The following is an 18985-nucleotide window of genomic DNA, read 5'->3' on the forward strand; positions in this document are numbered from 1 at the left end:
AACTGTAAGTGAGCATACCCATCCAGCGAACCCAAGAAAACATAAAATGAAAAAAAAAAACAATTGCACATATGAAAGAAAATGCACTGAAATCCCAGCTACCTTCAAGATCATTGATTGGTGTTGCATGCGAGGAATTAGAAAATGCAGGACACTCTCTTATACCATCAACTTCAAATTGGTCAAGAAATATAAGAAGATGGACACAAAAAGAAGAAAAGGCCCCCTCCTATTCCAAGAACAAGAATCGGTTATGTAATTCCCGTGTTTATAGAAGGGAGAAAGATTTTTTACTTTGATAGTGGAATGGAAGATGAAAACAAAATGTTGATCTTTGGGACGATTGCAGGGTTACACGATCTAGAAAGACATACAAATTGGGCATGCGATGGAACATTTAAGGTTTGTCCTGAAATCTTCTATCAGTTATATACTCCACATAGGACATGCATGCATCCCGCGAGTTTACGGTCTCCTTCCGAATAAGACTAAGGCAAACATCACACGAAGCGATGCGTCAGCGGCAAGGCAGAGACAATTGTTGCATACGTGACGCATTGTTGACGACAGTAATGCTTTTTAATAGAGCTGTACCCACGAAGCGTCTGCAGCGCGTCTGCGGCGCAGCATCGACTGCGCATGACGCATGGCGTACACCCCTGGCGGCCTGCAGTCGTCATTTTTTTTATCCTTTTCTTATATATAATTATAATTAAATTGATACAAGAAAATCAATGAAAAGTGATAAATATACTTGAAGATAACTATATGAATATAGTTACATTGATCTCTAAAAGAAATAAGCTAAAAACTAAAATATACATTTTACGGCGAAATGTCCTTGCGGCGAAATATCCGTACGGCAAGTTTTCTTACGGCGAAAAATCTTACAATCAATTGTTCTACGGCAAATTTGTTCTACGGCAAATTTGTTCTACGGCAAATTTGTTTACGGCGAATTGTCCTAGCTCCAGATTAAGATGTCGTCCACGTAGCAGACGCAGAACGGCAGGTCCCCCAGGATGCTATCCATCAGTCGTTGGAACATGGCCCCTGCGTTGCGTAGACCGAAGGTTGAATATGAGAAGGTGTAGGAGCCGAACGGCGTTATGATGGCGGTCTTAGGCACATCCTCTGGGAACACAAGAACTTGAAAGTATGATTTAAAAAGGTCCATCTTCGTAAAAAAAAATTTGCCCCATGAAGGGCGCTGGTGAGGTCTTACATATTCGGCAGAGGGTAGTGGTCTGGCGTTATGATGAGGTTAAAGCGCTGTTAGTCACCGCAGGGCCTCCATTTTCCATTCATTTTCTTTACCATGTGGAGTGGAGATGCCCAAGGGCTTGATGCCTTCTTGCACATGCCCGTCCGTTCCATATCTTTGAAGGCACGTTTAGCATCTCTCAGCTTCTGCGGCGGGAAGTGGCGGAACTTGGCGTGCGTGGGAGGTCCCGTTGTGTTTATTTGGTGGTAGACCTGTGCTTGGAGGGGGATCCCAGTGATTGTCGAAGTTCCGGCTTGAAAACGTCGGGGAACTCCTGAAGAAAGGCGGCATAGTGATGCCCTACGACGGCGGAGATTGGTGTGATACCCGGGCCAGCTCGTAGTGGTCGGGTTCGGCATGTCCCTGTGTCGATGAGACATTTCCCAGCGACGTTGACGAGGAGGCCATAGTGAGCCAAGAAGTCAGCGCCGAGGAAGGGGTGTCTGACGTCAGCGATGGCGAAGGGCCAAGAGTAAAATCGGTCTATGATTGAAATTTTAAGCACCCTCGTCCCATAACACCATATAGGAGATCTGTTGGCGACGATGAGCTAGGGGGCATCACTGCTAGATGCCCAGATTAGGTCGGCCTGTGAGGGAGGGAATGTTGATTGCATACAGCCGGTATCAACCATAAGCCTACAGTTGGATATGGCGTCGAGGATGTAGAATCTGATCTCGCTGTGATCTGCTACTGTGGCGACGGTTAATATCGGTGGTGGCTGACGTCGAAATTTCTTCGGGAAATTACAGGGGCCCTGCACTTCATTGCATTGCTCTCAAACTGCTGGTGGTAGAAACACCAAGTCGGGTTTGTTCTATGGTTCTGCTGCATCAGCTGCAGAGGTTTCTTCTTCATCAGGGCGAGGATTTCGTCGTCGTCAACAGAAGGCGACGCTGAGGAGACGAGGGATGAGCAGCTGAAGGAGGATTATGTGCCAAGGCGGGAGGCCTTGGAGGCTTCGTATAACTTCTGTGCCCTTGAAAGAAGATCGTTCATTGGCAGGGTGTCGGTATCGGTGAGCTTGGCTCTCTCGTAATGCAGAAGGCTTCAAAGGAATATTTCGCAAGATAGGCTCATCTCTCGTCGTCATCCACTGGCGTCGGTCTCTGGCAGAATGAGAAGTCCAACCAGTTCATCCCATGCTTCTACGGGAGAGGTGTCGCCCATAGGTCTATTGCTGAGTCAAGGACCTTCTGTACCCTTGCTGAGACGGAAAGCGAGTATATAATGATTAGTTTGGTTCGCAGATAGTCATATGATACCTGACCGGAGTGGGCGTCAAGCCACGGGGAGATCTTGTCAAATACCTCCTCAGGGATGGAGGTCAGGACAATTTCAGCTTTGGCGCAGGGGTCGTTTAACTTGGCCACCCTGAAGAGTACGTCTGCCCTCAGGAACCAGGAGGTGGTGTTGCGTTGTGAGAACGGTAGCATCTTGACTTTGGGCGCAGCTGAGTGGTTGCTTGGCACGATGGGCTGGGTGGTTTCTGTACAAAAATATTGATACAAATAAAACATTTTTCAAGAAACTGAATCTCAAACTTTATTTAAATTAAGTAGTTAATCAATTGAGTTAAGTAACCCCTTAAATTTGTATGTGCATGGACTTCCATGTTTCCACGGTCCTTGGATACGTCACTAAATGACAGACGTCGGACCTAACAAGGACGGGGAAAAAGCTTGATAAGTCAGTTCAAAAAGTACCGCTACCGTCGCCAGAGACAAGACGGACGGTTATCGGTTACGAAAAATTTTGAGGATTCAATAGTTGGCTGGTCGGGTGATCAATTTCTACTTACTTCACTTTTTGTTGATGGATTTTTTCCCCGAGGTACTGATGTGGTAATGAAGCTCAAGAGACTTCCTGTTGAATCATGAGCCTTCGTAAGGTGTACGAAATTGAACATGAGAAAATAAGCTCATCGTGTTGGGTTTCGAGGTGAAGGACAATACATGGTGGAGGACGACGGCTGAGTTCCAAGATCTTCACTGCTGGCTGCCTAACTCTGGTAAGTTCATGTAATGCAGATCCAAGGGTGTTATGTGTACTTAGTCGGCGATAGTGTACTATACACTTAAAGATCATTGAGGCAAGGCCCTTTATTAATTTTTCAACCTTCAGTGACTTGATTAACGTATCGAGTATAAAATCGTTTGAGATTTAAGTTTCTTGTTTTAGCCTCGGTACCTTTTTTTATTTTAAGTGTGTTTAGGATGGCAACCAGTCGCTCCCTATATCTTGTCTTTTTTTCCTGTAGGTTGGAGTTTCGCTAAAAGGGGTTGAATCTTGGAGTGAGGAGAGGTCAAGAGCTATCGTCTTGGAACTAACAGGACACTTTCGTCAATGTAGACTGGGGATTTTTTATTTAATTTCATGAAGCTATAGCCTTCAATAACTTCAGTCTTAACTCAAGTTTTATAATAAAGTATTTAATTTTCATCAATTTTCTCTTGTCCTCATTAGTCTTTCCATCCTAAAAGTTACTCGTGTCTTAGAGTAATCTTTTCGATAATATTTAGCGAAGTTTCGTCATGGTCAGTTGATGCATCGGGCCAAGGGCGTGAGCTGGTCATGTCAGATACACTCATCGTTGCTGCCTCATGGAATGGCATAAAGCCAAAAGACATCGTTAAACGTTAATAGCAAGAGGAAAAATACGAAGGTAACGCAGCCGTAATTAGTCTGTTAATGGCAAGCCAAAACTGCTATGTGTTACCAACATCTCCGGGGTCACCAGTTGTGAGGACAACAAGATGAGCCGAGAGAGATTGACGATTTACTGATCGTTCGTTCGTGAAGATTGCCATGCCTTGTAGCATGACACGGGCTCTTGTCCTGGACAGCCCGTAGGAGGATAGCAATCTGGAATGAGAACTCCAAAAGGAGTAAAAAATTGGTAGATTAAAAAGGAGAGGTTGGGTTTGAAAGAGTCAGGAACAGGAAAAAGGATGCAGGATGAGGGATTAAAGAGGGATTTGACAAGACATGGAAAGGGGCAGAAAGTAACCCAAAAAAGGGGACTCCTTTTTAGGTCCACGAAAGAAAAATTTTTGTTAGAAAATGTATTGATAGCACAAGTCCCAGTAAGTAGGAGAGACTGGGAGAGGAGAGAAGGATTTTCAGTTGGAGAGAATAGGAGTAGGTTTAAGCAAAGAGGCTTATCCCTGCTCTGTGGCTGGAAACGGGAATTATTGCAGGAGTTGCAGGAAGGTGGAGGTCGAGGATAAGGAAGGGACTCTGGTAAGGATCTGGAAGGCGATAGGTATGAGGTCTTGCAAGGTGAGAGACTCAATTTCTTGAGCCAAAGTTTGGGAAGGGAATGAGGATGAGGGTCGTTGCTGGTCCTTATGAGGAGCAGTTGCAGGTTGGTACAGATCCTTATTAGGAACAGTTGCTGGTTGGTGCTGGTCCTTATGAGGAGCAGTTGCAGGTCATTGCTGGTCCTTATGAGGAACAGTTGCTGGTCAGCGCTGGTCCTTATGAGGAGCAGTTGCAGGTCGGTGCTGGTCCTTATGAGGAGCAGTTGCAGGTCGTTGCTGGTCCTTATGAGGAGCAGTTGTAGGTGCAGGCGCGGGAGCAGTAGCTGGCTGACGCGGTCTTCTCTGGCGAGGACTTCTCTGGTCTTTCGTTGGTTGGATTGGAGCTGGTTTCTTTTGGTTTGGAGAGGACGTATTCTTCATAGCTGCTATCCTCTTGAAACGTTCTGGGCAGCACTTATTCCAAGCATGGTGTGGCCTGGAACAATTGGGGCACTTAGATGTGGTGTGTCGTCCTTCTTTGTGGGCCTTAATACACACTTTTGTGCAACGTCGCTAGCTGTAGACACCGCAGTCATCCAGGTTCTTTGGCTTGAAATGCTTAGTTCTGTCCTGGTAAGTTCTAAGACATGGCCTGAATTTCCTGCCGATGTCCTTAAGATGATCCAGCTGCGTGTCGTCGGTTGATGTGGGAAAGAATTCGCCGAGGACTGCGAGCGCCTCTCCCTAAACCTTTTCGGCGGGCGATGGCTCGCCATCTGCGCGAGGGGCGGTGCGAAGGCCGAGGAGTACCCAAGGAAGTCGTGATTTCCAGTCCCCGTCGGTGCAGCTCGCCATCAGGGACGCCTTGAGGACACGATGAGTTCGTTCGACTATGCCGTTTGCTGTGGGGTTGTATGCCGTGGTGCTATGGAGAGTCGTTCCCATCAGGTTTGCCAGAGCGAGCCATATCTCCGACAGGAAAGCGGGGCCTCTGGCTGTCGTGATGTCATCAGGAACACCAAATCTGCTCACCCAGCTTGACAAAAGGACTTCGGCGCATACTTGAGTCGTAGCTTCGGTCATCTGCGATGCTTTCAACCACCTCGTGGAGTGATCGATGATTGTCAGCAGGTAGCGAGCAGATCCCGAAGGCGGCAACGGTCCCACGACGTCGATGTGTATGTGACCGAAACGTCTTTTCGGTTGGGGAAAATCACCTATCCCGATTCGGTGTGGCGGCTGATTAATGCTTGATTGGCAGTTGATGCATGTCTTCGCCCATTCCCGGGCGTCCTTTTTGATCCCTGGCCAGACGAAATTTTCTGACAGAAGGCAAGCAGTGGTGCGTCCCAAGGGGTATGAAAGTCCATGGATGATGTCGAATATTTTTCTTCTGCAGGAAGCTGGAATCCAGGGACGTGGGCGGCCAGTGCTGGTGTCGCAGAGGATAGTTACTCCTGCTGGCCCAAGGGGAATCGCAGTTATCTTGAGCGCGGATGGCCCCGTCAGGTGATCCTGTACCTCTTGGTCGGTGGGCTGCTCGGATGCGAGGATGGCGTAATCAATTCCCAGGTGGATTGCGTCGATTTCAATCCTTGAAAGGGCATCCGCGACTGGGTTTTTCTTTCCGGGAACGTAGCTTATGGTACTCCCGAATTCGGCGATTGCTGCGAGATGACGTTGTTGTCGGGAGGACCATGCATCTGTCGATTTTGTGAAGGCGTGTACGAGGGGTTGATGGTCCGTCGCGATTGTGAAGGGTGTGCCCTCCAGGATGTGCCTGAAGTGGCTGATGGCGAGGTAGATGGCGAGGAGTTCCCTGTCGAAGGTGCTGTATCTTGTTTCGGCGGGTTTCAATTTCCTGCTGAAGAATGCTAGCGGTCGAGGAGAACCATCGACGAGCTGTTCCAGCACAGCCCCACAGGCAATGTTGCTGGCGTCAGTCGTCAGTCGCAGGGGTGCGTTATCGTTGAAATAAGCCAGGGTGGAGGCTTTTGCGAGGGCGTCCTCTGTCCGGGTAAATGCGTTATGTTGGGGAAAACCCCACTCAAGTTTCTTCGCCTTTCCCTTCAGGATGTCGTCGAGGGGTGTCAGGGTCTGTGCGACATTGGGGATGAAGCGCCTGTAGTAATTGACCATCCCAGGAACTCTTGAAGTTGGCGGATGGTCGTAGGTACCGGAAACTTTCTGATGGCGTCCACCTTGGTTGTCATGTGTTTTACCCCGCACGAGGATATGCGATGACCGGAAAGTCCACTCCTTCCGCGCCAAACGTGCATTTGTCAAAACGTACGACCAGGCCATTCTCCTGTAGGCGTTTGAGGACGGTGCGGAAGTGCCTCCGGTGTTCCTCCTTGGTCTTTGAGAATATCAGGATGTCATCGACGTAGCAGACGCAGAATGGTAGGTCGCCCAGGATGCTATCCATTAGTCGTTGGAAGGTCGCCCCCGCATTGCGTGGACCGAAGGTTGAGTATGCAAAGGTATAGGATCCGAACGGTGTCACAATGGCAGTTTTCGGAATGTCCTCCGGAAATACGGGGACCTGGAAGTAAGACTTGAGAAGGTCCATCTTGGTGAAGTATTTCGCGCCATGCAATGCATTCGTCAGGTCTTGTATGTTGGGCAGGGGGTAGTGGTCGGGCGTTGTGATGAGGTTGAGGCGCCTGTAGTTGCCGCAAGGTCTCCAGGTCCTGTCAGGCTTCTTTACCATGTGTAGGGGAGATGCCCAGGGGCTCGATGCTTTCTTACAGATACCCATGCGTTCCATGTCCTCAAAGACGCGTTTGGCATCCTTCAGCTTCTGGGGCGGGAGATGGCGGAATTTGGCGTGAGTAGGAGGTCCCGTTGTCGTGATGTGGTGGTAGATCCCGTGCTTGGAGGGGGATCCCGGCAAGTGTCGGAGCTCGGGCTTGAAAACGTCAGGAAATTCTTGCAGGAGGTCGGCGTAGGGCTGCGTCGTTACAGCGGATACGGATATTGTGGCAGGGCCGGCTCTTAGGGAGCGGGACTGGCAGGTTCCTGTGTCGATGAGGCGTTTTCCAGCAATGTCAACAAGTAGTCCGTGGTGAGCGAGGAAATCTGCACCGAGGAGGGGGCGACTGATGTCAGCGATGGCGAAGGGCCAGGAATACGAACGGCCCATAATAGATATCCTGAGGGTCCTGATCCCATAACACTGTATGGGAGATTCGTTGGTGGCGACGAGTGAGGGGGCATCTTTGCTGGGACCACGGTCTAGGTCGGCTTGTGACGGCGGGAACGTTGACTGCATAGCGCCGGTGTCGACCATGAGTCTACGGTTGGAGACGGTGTCATGGATATAGAAACCATTCTTATTTTGGTTTCCTGCAGCTGCGATGATGGTAGGTGGTCTCTTCTGGCGTCATCTTCTAGGGAAGTTGCACGGTGCTCTACATTTCTTGGCGTTGCTGCCAAACTGTTGGTGGTAGAAGCACCATGCTGGGTTAGGCCTAGGGTTCGGACGTGTCGGTTGCGGTGGTTTCTTTCTTGCTAGAACGTTGATCTCATCGTCGTCGTCAGGAGCCGTTGCTGAAGAGTCTATGGAAGAGCAGCTGAAGGAGGAGAACGAAGACGATACTGATGATGCCCTGAGGCGAGATGCTTTGGAGGCCTCGTGGAGCTTCTGAGCTTTCGACAGGAGTTCGTTCATCGGAAGTGTGTCGGCATCCGTCAATTGGGCCCTTACGTCCTGCTGTAGGCGTCGAAGGAAAATCTCACGAGATAGGCTAATCTCGCGCTGTTGGTAGTTGCTGTCGGTTTCGGGGAGCATTAGCAGGCCGGTTAACTCGTCCCATGCCTCGACAGGAAAGGTGTCACCCATGGGTTTGCCGGTGAGGTCCAGGACTTTCTGTGCCCTTGCTGAAACGGAGAGTGAGTAGATACTGATGAGTTTCGTTCTCAGGTCGTCGTAGGAAACTTGGCCAGCCTGGGCGTCGAGCCATGGGAAAATCTTGTCGAATCCCTCCTCTGGGATGGAGGTGAAAACAAAGTCGGCCTTGGCACAGGAGTCGCTGAGCCTAGCAACTCGGAAGAGTACGTCCGCTCTCAGGAACCAGGAAGCGGTGTTGTGTTGAGAAAACGGCGGCAGTTTGACTTTGGGTATGGAGGCGAGGCCGTTGGGCATGATGGGCGGGTTGAATCCGCCATTGTGGTCAGTCGACAAGTCGGTGAAGAGGTGGCAAGTTGATATGTCGGTTAAGCTCATCCTACTGCCTTACATGCACCGAGGTGTGGGAGCACCAAAGGCCGAATCTCACGCCTAAGGTAACGGAGTAAAAGAAGGTAGCACGGCCGTAATAAGTCCGTTAATGGCAAAGCCAAAACCACTGATGCTACTTCAACTCTGGGGTCACCAGTTGTAAGGACAGTGAGACAAGCTTCACCAACGACAACTGACATTTTATTCAAACATACGTGGGAATATAATACGGGGTGCGGACGGAAAAGTAGCATGCGCGCAGGCGCCAATTCGGCTTGAACTAACCGCCAAAATATGTGTGTTTTTACACACGTACAAATACTTGAATTACAAATCAATAGAAATAGGTAATGAAATAATAAATACATGAAATTGTAGCTCTGAGGGAGCGGAATAAATATATACAGTTAGCCACAGTGTGGCGAAAGGAGAATTTAAATAAAATAGAGAATTCGGTGAAATTGCTGGACGACGGAGGAAGTGATGTCCTTACAGTACTACTACTGTCTCATAGATCTTTTTGGGCTTGAGCCATGTCGTTGTGATGGAATTTCCTTCTGGCAACTTCTACAGTATAATATTTCTGCGATTGAAATTACACGAGAATTACCATCAGGTATCACGGGTTTCCAATCCCCGGAAACGACTATCCAAAAATATCGTGTATAATCAGGGACGTATCCTAAGATAACCATAGATATCTACACCGCAAGCAAACCTTACCCAGTTTAATCCACTAAGGGGAAGGTTAAATAAGGACTCGTTACACATCCTATCACCTTCGAGTGCCCCTATACGTTCCTGCTTTCTATTCCTTCAAACGCAGCTGTTGCTACAGTTCAGCTTTTTTATTTTGTGGGCGCTTTTTTCGCATTTTTTGAAGAATCTTCGTGTGAATGGCTTCCTCTTCTTCGTCAAAGGTGTGAGTATTTACCTCTCTTTGCCTTTATTTATGCTAATTTTGGTTTAACTCCCCTCGGGGACTTATGTTTTAGTTTTTGGTTTGAGGAAGTCAAAGCGCTTCGAGTCCTGCTAGCATGGCGTCGGACTTAAATCCCCGATGGCCTCTTATTTATTGTGTTTACTTTATTTTTGGGAAAGTTTCATGTTAGCTATTTTTTGTTTACCATTACGATGCTAAGGAATCAATTCTATATATATTTTCATTCCGATTAGTATTACGATGCTATGGACTCAATTTTATATATTTTCATTACGATTTATTATTTCAGTCTTTTGCAAGTTCATATCACTTTCGGCTATTCTAGCCTAATGTTGGCAGTTAGGCCGGCCATCATGCCACAACGTTAGAGTTTCTCAGGGCAAAGAATGCACAGTTTTAAAAAAAAGAATCCCCTTTGCGAAGGGCGAGCTCATTATTATTGTTCAGTTGGTTCACTGACTGGCTAATGCCTTTTCTTTAGTTTCTGGGATTCTTCTTTTGTCTTGTGGTATTTGACCAGGTCTATTCTTTAACGGCATATCCGTCGGGCCATTGTGCTACATCCACTCTCTAGTTGGTTTACGGTATTCCTTTCGAGTTCCCTTTGTGAAGGGCGAGTACACTTTCTCCTGTTGGTGCGCTGACAGTTGTATGATGCCATATTCTAACCCTTTTCATATTATGAGAGAATAATTATTTGGTTGATCCCCATTACTGATATTGAACTTTTATATATATATATATTGTGAGTGTTTTATTGTGTGAAGGCCTAGCCCTTCGGGGTTTCTGGCCTATTAACCCGACAGCATTCTCCTTTATAAAGAGAGTTGTCAGACTGTTGGCAATGTCGGTACTTACAGCTTCATTGTCTCCGACGGCATTTCTTTACTGGGCCATGCTATAGCGATATGTTGCTATATTATCTATGTGGCCTATACTGCCACACTCTTTTTTACGACATAATGTTTGTTACATACGATTGTCCTTTTGTTTGCTGCTGTCGTTACCGACACTGTCGTAACTGGCGGCAGTTCTCGCCCAGTATTGGGTATAGTTTATCTGCCCCGATTTAGGAATAGCCTTAGAAGGCGGTGATGTCGTTACCTATCTGTGCCGTTATTAACGGGAAGGATATCATGTTATGAAGGCATATGTTTTTATTTTTTGTGACAACCTTTTTATAGAGATATCTATTGATGAGTACAAACCTCAGATTGGCATAAAGAAAGGATATTATGTTATGAAGGCAGATGTTTTTAATATTAGTGACTGCCTTTTTATAGAGATATCTGTTGATGAGTACAAAACGGTTTTTGAGCAAAGCGAAAAATCTATTTTTGGTGAGATAGCCATGTCATGCTGATGGAAGGTTCCTTTAGGTAGCTTTCTAAGGGATATTTGCTACAGTGATACTCCCAGAGAATTAACCATGGGTCTCCAGAATTCTAACTCCTGGCACGAGTATCCCTAATATAGCTTTAAGGATATCTTATAATATCAGGGGACATATTTTTTGATACGACACATAGCAATCTTCACCCCGAATAGATTTAACTCTTTGAGTTTGAAGAGTGGCGAACAAAAGGGGAGCCGTTATCAAGGTATCCGGTGGACCTCCTCTCCGTACTACTACGGCCCATCATTCCGAACTTGCATTTAAGCTGGAATAGCCGCAGATAGAGTAGTTTCGGGTGGGGTCATTTAAGAAAGAAAGAAGGGTGGGTCCATTAGGACGACATGGCTGTCTCACCCAAAAATAGATTTTTCACTTTGCTTAAAATACGTTTTTTGGGCTCGGCCACGTCGTCCTGATGGAAGCTTACCAAAGAATTAACTTGAAAGTACTATATCTGTGTGTTTGTATAAGTGCCTTTACTTTGAATGAGTTCCTTATATGGTCTCCTAGACCCATATATATGACATTACCGTTATTTGTCATATCCACCAAGCTTGGAACTGGCCTAGGGCTTCCTGTCCCCTGCAGGGAAAGTGTCGACTTCGACTATAAGGATTCAAAGTTTGTATATCCGTAAGGCCACAAGGGAAACTTTCTAGAGATTGCCTTTTCGTGCTTTGGATATCGGTACAATCAAGATTCTGTTCAAAGGAATAGAATAAAACTCTGGACTCTTTTATTCCATATACTGAGGGTTCAAAGACGATGCAGATACATTTTTCTATCTATTTTCATAAGCAAAATAAATTGTAAATGTATACATCATAAGTGGAAGTCTAACCTTGCATCGATCAACATCATGGTTATATGTATTTCTGACCTGTAAGGGAAGAATATACATATATGAATTCATTGTAAAAAATGCCACTCAGATGAATGTGAAGCTAAACATGTCTAGTTTCATTTAGATTTAGATGTTGGGTATGCATCAACACTGTGTTCAAATGTTCACACGGCACTGGTGTTATTGGTTAGATTCTGCACCTGTATAGAACAGTCTGTTAATCACCATAGTGATTTTCACTCGAAGGTAGTAATACCTATGCACCCGATATACTGTTAAGTCCCAAAACAGTTCACTGTTCATCGCACCACTAGACGACAGGTTTTATGACACTACCTGCCGCCGCCATAAAGTGTTTTATCTTGTGCACTTGCTTCGCATAATGTTTATAGAAGACTCTGGATGATTTCCAACTCATATATGAGCAGAGCCTCTCAAAGTCCATGTGTTGAAAGAAATTCAATGAAGAAGCAACTTTTCTTGGATCGTGACCTGCAGGTGTGCTGTCAGGATCCGCTCTGTGAATAAAGTAGGTGAGTTTCACTCCCAGTTGTCTTGGGGATAAGTTTGATCATGAGGTTTCGCCTCGGAAGACCTGTCCCTCCTTGAAGTCTGAAGTTCTTCGAGGATAGACCCTGAGACACTAGTGGGCATAGAGAGACATCTTCCTTCAGTGGGCAGATTCTCCAAGGACCCCACCTTTTGGTGGGTAGCTCGTTCTTGGTGAGAAAGGCAGGATCAGGGAAGAGATTCAGTTCTCCTGTGTGTAGGAACTGAATATGGCCTTCATTTCTGAATAAGGCCACTATTTCAGTAACTCTAGCCCCTGAGGCTATTGCAAACAGAAATGTAACTTTCTGTGTTAGATCCTTCAGGGTGCAATCCTCATTGTTCAGATTCAAAGCATAGTGCAAGACTTTGTCCAACGATATGTTATGGGCTTTGGAGGGGTTGCTGGCTTGAGTCTAGCGCATGCTTTTGGTATTTTATTAAAGATTTCAACTGTGAGGTCCACCTAAAAGGCGTACTAGTCAGAGCCGACTTACACGCAGTTATTGTGGTGGAAGCCAGGCCTTGTTCGTGTAGGTGGATGAAGAAAGAAAGACAGAAATCTATTGATATATCTGTTGGTTTCCTTGCTTTCATAAAGGAAACCCACTTCTTCAAAGACGATTCATATTGTCTCCTAGTTGAACTTGATTTGTACGCTTCGATGAAGTAGATTTTGTCCTTTGAGATCCCAAACCTTTTCTTCGCTGCCAGGACGAGAAAATCATGAGAGGTAGGTTGTTGGTTCTCAAGGATGAAGCGTAAACAGTCGACTTCTCAACCAGTTGGAATAAAACTGGGTTCGGCAGAGGAAACAACTTCAGTTTCAATTCTAGAACTAGAGGGAACCAATTGCTTCTGGGCCATTTGGGGGCCACTACTGCAGCTGTTCCTCTGAAGGATCTTAGCTTGTCGAGGACTTTTAGCAGGAGATTGGTTGATGAAAACAGGTAGATCCGATTCCATCTGCTCCAGTCGAGAGACATGGCGTCTATCGCTTATGCTTGAGAGTCCTCGTAAGGGGCTACATAACGAGATGGTTTCTTGTTGTTGCTCGTTGCGAAGAGGTCAATCTGCAGTTCCGGGACTTTTTCCGAGATGAAGGAGAATGAGCCTGCATCTAGGGACCACTCTGTCTCTATCGGCTTTCGCCTGAATAGAGCATCCGCCATCACATTGCGGAACCCTTGAAGGTGAACTGCTGATAAATGTCATCTTCTCTTCCTTGCCAGGCGGAAGATGACTAGCATCACGTGATTGATGTGAGGTGATCTCGAGCCTTGTCGATTTAGATATTTTACTATCACTTCATTATCCAGGACCAGTCTGATGTGGACTGCTCTGCGAGGGGATAGTCTCTTCAACGTCAGGAAGACAGCCATAGCCTCCAAGATGTTGATGTGAAAAGTTTTGAACTGGTCCGACCAATTCCCTTGCACTTTCCTTTCTTGTGAATGGCCTCCCCATCCTTCCAGGGAGGTGTCCGTGTGTATCACCACTGATGGTTGTGGTGGTTGCAAGAGAATTGTTCGTCCTAGGCTCTTGGCTGTTGACCACGGCCTTAATAGCGTGCGCAATCGGGTCAGGGTCAACCTTTGTTGATCTCTTTGAGTGTTTGATGCGTATCTTCTCCAGACTCCTGATGCATCCTTTAGCTGTGCTTTTTCCTGTTGGCGTCTTGAAATCCTCATGTGTTGGATTAGTCTCTTGATAGATGCCGCTATCTCTCTCCTCTTCTTTAATGGAATGGAGAGGTGGTGTGACTGCAAGTGCCAATGGATTCCTAACCATTGAAACTTCTGAGCTGGAGAAAGGCGAGACTTCTTGCGACTGATCTTGAAGCCCAGGTGTTCCAGGAACTGGATCACCTTTCCAGTCGCTTGCAGACAAGTAATCTTGGATGCTGCCCACACCAGCCAATAGTCCAGGTATGCTACTACTTGTACTCCTTCGAAGCATAGTTTCTGGACGATTGTGTCCGCTAGCTTTGTGAATACCCTTGGGGCTATGTTTAATCCAAAGGGCATGGCTGTGAAGACATATTTTGTCTTCTGTAGCCTGAATCCTAGGTAGGAGGAGAGGGGGCGACTGACTGGTAGGTGCCAGTAAGCATCTGCCAGGGCTATTGAGACTGTGTACGACCCTTTTGGTAGAAGGGTCCTTATATGTTGCTATGTAAGCATCCGGAACTTGTTGCTCTCGATGAACTTGTTGAGTGGAGACAAGTCTAGAATGACTCTGAGTTTGTCCGAGTCTTTCTTGGGAACACAAAACAACCTTCCCGGGAATTTGATGGACTTTGTTTTTCTTATTACCTTCTTGTTCAAGAGTTCTGAGGTGTATTCTTCCAACAAAGGGGTAAAGTGTTGGAAGAATTATGGAAAAGGGGGTGGATTTTTGCTCCATTTCCAACCAAGTCCATTCGTGATTAGGCTGTGGGCCCAGGGATCGAAGGTCCAACGATCCCGAAAGTGGAAAAGTCTGCCTCCTACCTGGAACCTCTCATTGTTTAGAGGTTCCTGAGGACTTGTTTCCGTGACCGAGTCCTCTACCCTTTAGGGGGTTTCCGGAGGATCCTCTTTTTGGGCCCTTACTTTTGTAGGGCCGAAATGTGGCCGTGTGCCTATCAAAACCTGGGTTAAAGACAGGTAACTGAGCCACCAGCTGCTGATGGACCATCTGGAAGGTGGTTTGCGGCTGGGCTACCATTTGAGGCCCTGTGGCCATGGTCACGGCCGGAAGCTGTGCAGGTCTACGTGGTCTCTGCCTTTCTGTTCTTAGGCTGGGGACCACTGTCTGAGGAAGATTTCCTTTTTGAAGACATGCCCCACTTTTGGAGAAGCTTCCTATTCTCCGTGGCAGCTTTGGCAATGACTTCTTGGACCAAATCTTGTGGGAAAAGGTGTCTGCCCCAGATGCATGATGAGATCAGCTTTCTGGGTTCGTGTTTTACCGTTGCTGTAGCAAACACATGCTCTCTACAGGTCCTCCTTAACCTGACAAAGGCATATAAGTCCTTCACAAGGGTACCCATGAGGGACTTAGCTAAGACCATGTACATGTCTGGGGCATTAGTCAGGCCTGCACACATTTCCAGGCAGTTCTGATGAGACAAGGAAGCGGCAAGTCTTTCTTTCATCTCCTGTTCCCTTCTCAAAAGATAGTCTGGTAACTTTGGAAGGTTCTCATTAAACTGCTAGCCTGTTATCTCCGGATCCAACTTTGAGATTGAGAAGGTTAGATGTCCCTCTTTCCACTTCTCCTCGCAGATGGGCATGGCTAGAGATAATGGTTTATATTCCTCTAGAACTGGGTAGAGTTTGCCCTCTTTGACTGCTTTCAGGACACAGTCAATGGCTTTCACCGAAAAGGGGAAAGCTCTGGAGGAAGGAGCAATGAAAGTTGGGTGCTTCTTGCTCAATGCAGAGACTTTGGAGTTGGTATATCCGGCTCCTTTCAGGGTCTTGGTCAGGATGGCTTGTGCCTTGTCATGTTCGAAGACAATGACTTCCTTGGGTACCGTCTCCTCGCGGGATGCAGGTTCATCTTGCAGTCTCACGTAGCAATCTGGGTACGCTAAAAAGCTGGGCCTGAATTAAAGATCTTCAAGGGGTTTGGCCCCAACTTCTCGGAGATATAAAGCTTCCCATTCATCATGGGCATGTGTTCCGTATACCTCCAGGGGTTGGTTTCAGGTCAGTGAGGGAGGTCAGATACTTTAAGAGCTTAGCAGAGCCCTGGAAGCGCCAGGGCATTTCGCTTCTTGTACCTCTCTCTTCGTCTCTTTGAGATCTTGCTTTATCTTTTCTTGTTCCTTCCGGAATACTGCCAACATCTGCTGGATCGACTCTAGGAGTGCCTCGCTCCTGTCGACCTGTGTGGTTGGTTGGGGAGTTGGGGCTGAAGAGGTTGACGGCATACGTTGATATGCCGTCACAGTGAACTGAGGGTCGTCAGTCACCGTCGAAATGGATCCTTCTTCCTCCGTTGGTGGTTGAACCACTTCTTCTCCAGGGCCTTCTTGCAGTAGGTCCCGTTCGGTATTAGAGGACACCTCCAACATCCGTTCATGATGGATGTCCATGCCTTCAAGTGCCTTATTGATGTCCACGTCCATTTTCATTTGAATGAAGGGAGGCTGGACCTGTTCCTGGGGCACTACTGCACTGGATTGCACCTTAGGGAACAGAAGGCACCTAAGAGATTCGTTAGGTAGGTAAGGTCCCGGAGAGTTCTTCTGGAACCCTCTTACCCACCTACGAAAGGTTTCCCTTGATGTATCCCTTGCCTCCGTGGTGGCAGGGATATCTTCTCCAAAGCCGTTAGTCAGCAAGGTCGAGCAGTTGGAGCAACCCTTCGGGTCCCAGTATCTCAGGGATCCAGATACGATGCAGCAGGGGGCATGAGACCTGCACATCGTATGCCCACAAAAGTCCTTACTCTTGTGGTTGCAGAACAAAACTGTACATGTCACTATTGGCTCCTCCTGTAAAGGAAAAAAGGTGAAATGAGTATACAGTTGTTTATATCATTGATATAAATGCATACTTTTAATGGTAATACTTACTATTATATCTAATAGCTTATGATAGTAAGCTAGAAAGGAAATAGGAAAGACGCATATCTGTGGTTCTTCTCCCAGGCAATCGCTGAGATCTCCATCAATATTAATATTTAAATTCCCTATAAGGGAGAATACAAGGTGGAACGACTCCCGTACATAGAGCCGGAGTTATTGAATATTTATACTAACTTCTCCACTTGTAGAATATTAATACTGAATGGTGTTTATAAGGGTTCCGATGATCAAAGGATTCATCAGGATATTGAGGGATTACTTCATCCTTAACATGTTATGCAGTCCCAACAATAGACTGTGATAGGATACACAGAGTATGTTAGAAATACTTGTACTACTGTATTGTTGTATACTGTAGTTTTACCAACTACTGTGTTGTTGTATACTGTAGTTTTACCGGTATACTACCGGGGTTAGGCTATTACCTGGTGGCACTAACTGATAGAGAGAGAGAAAGAATAGAAAGGAGGATCTCCTATTTTTATGGGTTAGCACAATAATTGGAAGTGTAGGAGGGCTACTGTCGCCTACTGTCTCCTTGCCAGAATGAGAGTTCTAATGGAAGGGGAGGAATGCATCTGATTCTAGCTTCCAACCATCCACAACTTTTGCCGCTGGCTGTACTGTCAGTTGCAAGGTTTGTGGATGGCAGGCCAAGAGAGGGCTGAAGAATTCTCAACAGTATATTGGGTTCCCACCGACAGCCGTCAGGGCCGGCTCAGTCTTTCCCTCTGGGGCATTCACCTCTGGTGAACCTTACCTTATTGCCTTATTCTATGTTTGGGTTCCCCCAGGTACCTCAGTGTGAGGCACCTCGTATATCCACCAGAGAGTTGCTAATGCATCTCCCCGTGTATTTAGCATCTTCCAGTCTTGGATGGTCTGGGATGCATTTTAGGTATTTATCAAGCTTATTCTTAAACACATCTACGCTCACTCCTGATCTGTTTCTTAGATAAGCTGGCAGCGCATTAAATAGTCGCTGCATTATCGATGCTGGTGCGTAGTGGATTAATGTCCTGTGCGCCTTCCTTAGTTTTCCTGGTATAGTTTTTAGCACTATTAATCTACCTCGGCTTGCTCTTTCTGATATTTTAGCTCCATGATGTTTTCAGTAATTCCTTCTATTTGCTTCCATGCTTGTATTATCATGTAGCATTCTCTTCTCATTTCTAGACTGTATAGTTTTAAAAATTGCAGTCTTTCCCAGTAGTCAAGGTCCTTAACTTTTTCTATTTTAGCAGTATAGGACCTTTGTACAGTCTCTATTTGTGTAATATCCTTTTGGTAGTGTGGGTACCATATCACATTGCAGTACTCGAGTGTACTATGTACATAAGTTTTGTAAAGCATAATCATGTGTTCAGCTTTTCTTGTTTTAACCCTGGATAGGTACGCTCCTCGGACACCCCTTTAAGGGTATACTCGGACGCGAACGACCCCGACGCCAAAAAAAATTCTTGAAAAATCAGTTTTTGCAGTAACCTCCTTTTTTCTTTTGCCAAAAAAAAACTTCAATGAATGCTTAAAACAACTGTAAAGATAAATACTACTCATCTGCAGAAAAACTATTTATTATAAATATTTTAAAAAATTAAGTAGATAAAAAAAAGACCTGACATAAAAATTCATAAAAAAAAATTTTATACATATATACACAAATCCTATTAGGAATTGATTCTTGAATGTTTAGGACATATCTTGATGTATTTTGGATGAAGTCAGACCCATGGAGGTGAAGATCTGAAATGAGAAAAAAAGGGTAACTTTTTTTGGCCAAAAAAATTTGTCCAAATTTCATGAATTTTTTTGGGTGCCCAAATGAAATAGGAAGTGGCTAACTTTTTTAGGGAATAAACATATCTTATCCTAAAATAGAAATATGTAAAAAAATCTTCATTATTTTGTAAATTACATTTATATCAGGGGCCATATCTAAAGGTAAT

This window comes from Palaemon carinicauda, chromosome 27, assembly GCF_036898095.1.
Source record: "Palaemon carinicauda isolate YSFRI2023 chromosome 27, ASM3689809v2, whole genome shotgun sequence".
NCBI classification, from domain to species: Eukaryota; Metazoa; Arthropoda; class Malacostraca; order Decapoda; family Palaemonidae; genus Palaemon; species Palaemon carinicauda.